This window comes from Palaemon carinicauda, chromosome 20 (genome assembly GCF_036898095.1).
Source record: "Palaemon carinicauda isolate YSFRI2023 chromosome 20, ASM3689809v2, whole genome shotgun sequence".
Classification (NCBI taxonomy): domain Eukaryota; kingdom Metazoa; phylum Arthropoda; class Malacostraca; order Decapoda; family Palaemonidae; genus Palaemon; species Palaemon carinicauda.
Window position 1 is genome coordinate 49186347 of NC_090744.1, and position 7500 is coordinate 49193846.

The following is a 7500-nucleotide window of genomic DNA, read 5'->3' on the forward strand; positions in this document are numbered from 1 at the left end:
ATTCATTTTCTAATGAGAGCGTCTGGTCGGCCAAGGAAGGGAGCAATAGACCCCTTTATCACTAAACTTCTATCCTTCATGGACGGCCAGAAGCTCTTTGGAAAAATTAATATACCATTGGTTCTTTAATCGGAGTGCAAAGCTTAATTTAATACATACAGTATACCGAGAATAAATGGTTTAAATAAGTATATTAACGCATGTATATATTAATATATATGTATATATATATATATATATATATATATATATATATATATATATATATATATATATATATATATATATATATATATAAATAGAAACTTATATAAATCTCTCTCTCTCTCTCTCTCTCTCTCTCTCTCTCTCTCTCTCTCTCTCTATATATATATATATATATATATATACGTATGTACTGTATATATAAATATATATATATATATATATATATATATATATATATATATATATATATATATATATATATATATATATATATATATATACACACACGTATGTACTGTATATATAAATAAATATATATATATATATATATATATATATATATATATATATATATATATATATATATATATATATATATATATATATATATATATATATATGTATATGTATATATATATATATATATATATATATATATATATATATATATATATATATATATTATATATATATATATATATATATATATATATATATATATATGTATATATACGTATGTACTGTATATATAAATCTATATATATATATATATATATATATATATATATATATATATATATATATATATATATATATATATATATATATATATATATATATATATATGTATATATATATATATATATATCTTTGGGCTCAAGCCATGTCGTCCTGATGGAAGTTCCTATAGGGTAGCTTCCTAGGGTATATTACAACTACAGCGATATTCCCAGAGAATTTACCTTAAGGTACCCAGAATTCTAACTCCTGGAGCGAATATCCCTAGTGAAAGGGATATCGCAACATATCAGAGGACTTATTCTTGACACGCCACATGGCAATCTGCACCCCAAACAGAGATAACACATCGAGGGGTCAATTGGCAAGAAAACGAAAACGGGAAAGAAAAAGGGGGAGCCGCTCCCAAGGCTCCCAGTTCTCCAGTTTCGTAAGCGTGCCTGGCGCCAATCCTGGCGCCATCTGTATTCCTTTTTGCGTAGCTTAACAACTCGGTGTTTTTTCCTGTGTTTCTCGCAAATCTTGGATTTATTCAGCTTTTCATGGCTTCTCCAACTTCGTCGGCCTCTGATAAGTTGAGTACCATTTCTTTTATGTATAAATGTAGGCTCTTGGTAAATTTTTAAGTGATTAATAGTATTAATCTTTGTTACAAGAGCCGTTGCCTACCGGAGGCGTCATGGACGCTGTCGCTCGCTAGGTATGAGTTTTGGTTAGCCAGAGCGACATTCCCGGTTGTTTTGCTTTAATAAATTTTAGCTATTTAGCATTACATAGGATTTCTTTTCGTGCTTTTAGTATTATTTTGGCGAAGTATTCGCCAACTCTGGCCTACGCTAGGCCATGTAGCCTAGTCGTTTGGTCCTAGTACTTCCTGCATGATTTTGGTTTTCCGAGTGTTTTAAAATTTTATTGAAGCTTTAGGCTGTTTTTTATACATTTAAGATTATGTAGAATATTTCCAAGATAGTATACGAGTGAGTTTCGGTGATTTAGGTAATCGATTCTCTTGGTGCCTAGGCTAAGTTGCTTATGGAGCCTTAGTATACTTTCTCATACTCCCCGGTTGCTTTCTTTTCTTCGGAGAAGGTATGCAATCCCTTCCCCTCTGTTTAAGCCTTGGGCTTAACCCTAAGTGGTTTATCTGAATTAACTTTCGATAAAATTATACTGGGGTGTTACTGTACCTTCCTGTTCCAGTAAGTCTGGTTTCAGAGAGGGACAGAACATCAGAGTTTTTAGTCTGAGTCTGTGTTTGTCTGGCTTGGGGTAGAGTCTCCCTCGCTGGCCTGACACAGATATAGGAGGCTTAGCCTCCTTAGGTCACTACCGAAGGTTTCTGTATGAGATGATTCCTTCTTTTGTGATCTAGCAGACTAGTCCTTGTTGCTGTTCTCGGTGGGAGGATAAGATCCTTTCCCTGGGAGTAGCAACACCTTCCTTGCTTTGGTTCATTGGGAGCTGGCAAGTATTGCTGGCCTCCCTCCTTGGATCTCCCTTAGGCTAAGATGAGTTTTCTTGGCTGCGGGTGATCCTTTACTAAAGCAAGGTTGGTAGGACCCTCTTTTGTCCCTTCCCCCTCTATCTCCGTAATGGCCTAGCCTTTACAGTACTGTACGTCATTCTACATCTGGACCTAGGATAGTTTAGGATGTGGAATTGACTCAGTCCTTGCCGGCCGGCAGAGTCTGCCGGCCGGCAAGGGTCTTCTGCTTTGAGTGCTGCCCGGACCTCCCTTGGTCCCTCATCCATGCCTGCCTGTAGAGCCAGACGGCATTGGTCGGGAAGCCTGAATTAGATTCTCCCCTTCCTTATATGCACTCTTTCGGATTGCCGGGCTTGGAGGTAGTTTACGCTCTTATCCCGGCATCCATTCTGTTTTCTTCTAGTGCTGTACCCTAGCCGGCTGCCGGGCTATGAGGCCGGCAGCCGGGCAGTCGTAGTCCTCTGGTTCTTTTGCGGCTGGCCGGCATCGGTTGTTTACCTTTGCCGGCCGGCTTATGTCAGCCCTTGTCTGCCGGTCGCTATGAGCAGTGGCCGGCAGCCGGGTACTAACTTGTGTAGTTGCCGGCCGGCAGTTATTGCCGGCCGACATTGGCTGTTGCCGGCCGACATTGGTTGTTGCCGGCCGGCAGTTACTGCCGGCCGGCACATGCATTTGAACCAGCGTTGTGCCGCCTTATAGCTGTTAAGTAGTATACTTTAAAGCTAGTTATGGTGTGTGCCGCGCCTTCTATACTGTATCAGTATTCTTCAGTATAACATATACTGTAGGAAGAAAACTATAGTATAAGTTTTGGTACAGCACTGTGTGTTCTAACACTTTTGTGTTGTCTTGCACAGCCCTTTGGTGTTGCCTTACAGATAAGAAAGTGAGTTCTTTCTTGTCTATTATCCGGTATTTTAAAATCATACCTTAGGTGTGAGCTACACCTGTTTCCTCTGGAAACTTTTCATTGGTTATTCTAGAAGAGATTAACCATGCGATTTTATTATCTGGAAGGGTGCAACAATTGGTTGTGAAGGAAACACAAGTGTGTGTCTTTCCTTTCTGATTTGTTATGCTAAACAGTGCATATCCAGTGATACGTAGTTCACTTGATACTCATGGAAATTTCTTCTCTTTACAGGAGGACCCTCCGAAGTGCGGAAGTGTTTTCTGCAACGTCCGCAGTAAGAACGTCTGCGGACATGAGTTTTGTAGGAGGCACGCAGCATGCGCTGTCTCTAAGGGTGATCTCCAGTATTGGGACCCTCAGGTATGTACCGTGTGCACTAACCTGATTACTGAGGCCTTTGATTCCCCTAGGAGGGTGGAATCAAGGGATATAGCAAGGGAGAAGCTTCGTACCTGGGTAAGGGGCTTCCAGAAAAACACCTCTGGACCTTATCTTCCAAGTGAGAAGATGAGGGCGTATCTTTTCCCTAGGGCATCAGCTGATGTAGTGATTCCCCAGCCTCAAGAGGAGATCCCCCAAGTTCAGATCCAGATGGATGCTGAAGTCGCGGTCGCGTTGCAAGACATCCAGTTGGATGACAGGATGTCTGACGTGGACGAGCGTCTGGAGGAAGACCTCCTGGCAGGAGCCCAGGATGAAGTTCAAGCCCCAGACATTGTAGAGGAAGAGGTCGACGAGGTGTCGGCTACTCCGGTTCAGATCCCGGAGCCTATTCCCTCAACATCGTCCGCTCTCCCAGTAGAGCTGGGACAGGCCCTCTCCTCCATTGTTGGAATGACCCAACAAATGCAGAAGGAGAATCAGAAGGCGGCTGCAATGGAACTGCAGATGCAGAGGCTTGCGGCATCACATGGGCCCCAGAGAAGGCTCAATGTGAAACACCTTCCCTTGTGCTCAGATGCTAACCCGTGGAGGTATGCTGAGCACATGCCGATGACGACTGGAAAGATCATCATCTCGGATAAGTTGGGTTCAGTTCCCCTAGAGGAGGTGGAATTCTGGCCCAGCAAGGGGTCATATCCGGACTGTTATGTCCGGTTGAGGAACGAACCAGCTTCAAAGGAGGAGACAGAGCCGAAGGAGGTCATAGTGATGGACCATGCTAAGGCTCAAGCTTTGCTTTCATCCTCGATGAAAGAGAGGGGCTTCACGAACTCAAAGGTAGCTGCATTGAGTAAGAAGCTCCCTTCCTTTGTGTCCTCTCCTGCTAGAGCCTTCCCCTTTTTACAGAAAGGGTTTGCGGCTGTCCTAAAAGCAGTCGAGGCCGGCAAGCCTTGCCCCTCCCTGGAGGAGTGTAAACCCTTGTTGCTGGCCCTGCCTATGGACCACAAAGACTGGAAGGACGTCCATCTTACCTTCTCAGTTGGGAAGTTGGAGGCTGATATTGCCGGACGTCAGTTCGGCGAGGACCTCCCTAAGCTGTCTGACTTTCTTTTGCGGAGAGAGCTTGAGACAAAAGAAAGACTGGCTGCCTCAATGTCTCTTCAGACTACTCTTGAGACGATGGCAAGTGACCCCAAGGTCCATGAAATGTTCATGGTAGTGGCCAAGACTCATCTGGCCACAGTGACGAAGGATCTTTATAGCTTCGTCAGGGCGAGGAGAGCTTGTAGGGAGTTCGTGTTCACCTCGGCTACGGTGAGGCACGAGCCAAGGAAACTAATCTCCTCCAACATTTTGGGAAAAGACCTTTTCCCTACCGACTTGGTCAAAGAAGTTGTTGATAAGGCCGCCACGTAGAATAGAAACCTTCTCCAGAAGTGGAGCCTGGCTATCAAAAGAAAGTCTTCCCCAGATGAGGGTCCTCAACCAAAGAGGAAGACTATAAGGACTAGGCTACCGTCTCGGCCAGCCAAGCCTCTTAGACAGCAACAGCAACTGCAATTGCCATTGCCTTCAGTGCCCCAGATGGTGGCACAAACCCCGACCACATTCCAGTGGGTACCCCAGGCCGTGTCGACACAGTCCACAGCATTCACCCCAACGTTCGAAGGGCAGTCTACTTCCTTTCGAGCAAAGCCTAGAGGATCAGCCAGAGGCTCGTCTAGGCGCCCCTCAAGGGGAAGGGGATTCAGGGGTGGTCGCGGTCAGGGAGGCAAGACCTCAAGACGGCAGTCCAAGTGAGATGATGCCGGTAGGAGGGAGACTTCAGAATTTTCGGGATCGGTGGACCTTCGATCCCTGGGCCCACAACCTACTCAAGAACACTCCACCTCCGTTCTGGAGGAGTACGTCCAAGAACTGTTGGAGAAAAAAGTGATCCGAAGGGTGAAGTTCATCAAATTCCAAGGGAGGCTGTTTTGTGTTCCCAAGAAAGACTCAGAGTCATTCTGGACTTGTCGCCACTCAACAAGTTCATAGTGAATTGCAAGTTCAAGGATGCTAACACTGCAACACATAAGGACCTTACTGCCCAAGAGGGCATATTCCGTCTCCATAGACTTGTCAGACGCCTATTGGCACGTTCCAATCAACCGTCGACTCTCTCCCTACCTAGGGTTCAAGCTACAACGAAGACTATACGCCTTCAGTGCCATGCCATTCGGGCTAAATATAGCCCCAAGGATCTTCACGAAGCTTGCGAGCGTAGCTCTCAAACAATTACGCCTAAAGGGAATTCAGGTAGTAGCCTACCTGGACGACTGGCTGGTGTGGGCAGCATCCCAGACAGAATGCTTGCAAGCTTCCAGTCAAGTGATCCAGTTCCTAGAGTATCTAGGCTTCAAGATCAACAGAAAAAAGTCTCGACTTTCTCCATCTCAAAAGTTCCAGTGGCTGGGAATCCACTGGGACCTAATGTCACACCGTTTCTCCATCCCGGCGAAGAAAAGGAAGGAGATAGCGGGTCCTGTCAAGAGACTTCTAGATTCCGAAAGGATATCAAGACGCGAACAGGAGAGGGTACTGGGTTCTCTCCAGTTTGCTTCGGTGACAGACCCAGTGCTAAGAGCACAGCTAAAGGATGCAACCGGAGTTTGGAGAAGTTATGCATCAAACGCGCGAAGAGATCTGAGAAGACCAGTTCCGCTTCGGCTACGTACTCTTCTCAGGCCTTGGTCCCAAGCCAGACATCTAAAGAAGTCGGTTCTTCTTCAGCCACCTCCCCCGACGGTGACAATTCACTCAGATGCCTCGAAGGAGGGATGGGGAGGTCACTCTCATCGGAAAAAAGTCCAGGGGACTTGGTCAAAGCTATTCAAGACCTTTCACATAAACTTTCTAGAAGCTATGGCAGTGCTCCTTACCTTAAAGAAAGTCTTCCACCATCACTCGATCCATATAAGGTTGGTGATGGACAGCGAGGTAGTTGTGAGATGCTTGAATCGACAAGGATCGAGGTCACCACCTCTTAACCAGGTGATGTTGGCCATCTTCCGATTGGCGGAAAAGAAGAAGTGGTACCTGTCGGCAGTTCACCTTCAAGGAGTCCGCAATGTGACAGCGGACGCTCTATCCAGGTTCACACCAATAGAGTCGGAATGGTCCTTGGACGCAGGATCATTTTCCTTCATTCTGAATCAAGTCCCAGAACTGCAGTTAGACCTCTTTGCGACGAAAGACAACAAGAAGTTGGCCCTGTACGTGTCCCCGTACGAGGACCCCTTAGCGGAAGCAGTGGACGCGATGTCCCTCGACTGGAACAGATGGTCCAGGATTTATCTGCTCCCTCTTCACAACCTTTTGTTGAGGGTCCTCAACAAACTGAGATCCTTCAAGGGGGTAGCGGCAATAGTGGCCCACAAGTGGCCGAACAGCGTGTGGTTCCCCCTGGCATTGGAACTACGGTTGAAGTTTGTACCGCTACCAGATCCAGTTCTGACCCAGCGAGTCCAGAAGTCGACTGTCTGCGCTTCATTACAGAAAACCCGGACCCTGCAGCTCATGATTTTCTCTCCCTATCGGTGAGAAAGCGTTTCGGGATTTCGAAAGCCAGTATAGACTTCCTAGAGGAATATAAGTGCAAATCTACTAGAAGGCAATATGAGTCATCTTGGAGAAAATGGGTGGCCTTTGTCAAGGCGAAGAATCCGCAGGAGATCTCGACAGACTTCTGCTTATCTTTCTTCATCCACCTCCATGGTCAAGGGTTGGCAGCTAACACGATTTCGGCGTGTAAGTCTCCTTTGACAAGACCCATCCTATATGCCTTCCAAGTCGACCTCGGCAACGAGATCTTTAATAAAGTTCCGAAAGCCTGCGCTAGGCTCAGACCTTCAGCACCTCCAAAGCCCATTTCATGGTCTTTAGACAAAGTTCTTCATTTCGCTTCTCTGTTGAGCAATGAGTGTGCGTTAAAGGATTTGACACAAAAAGT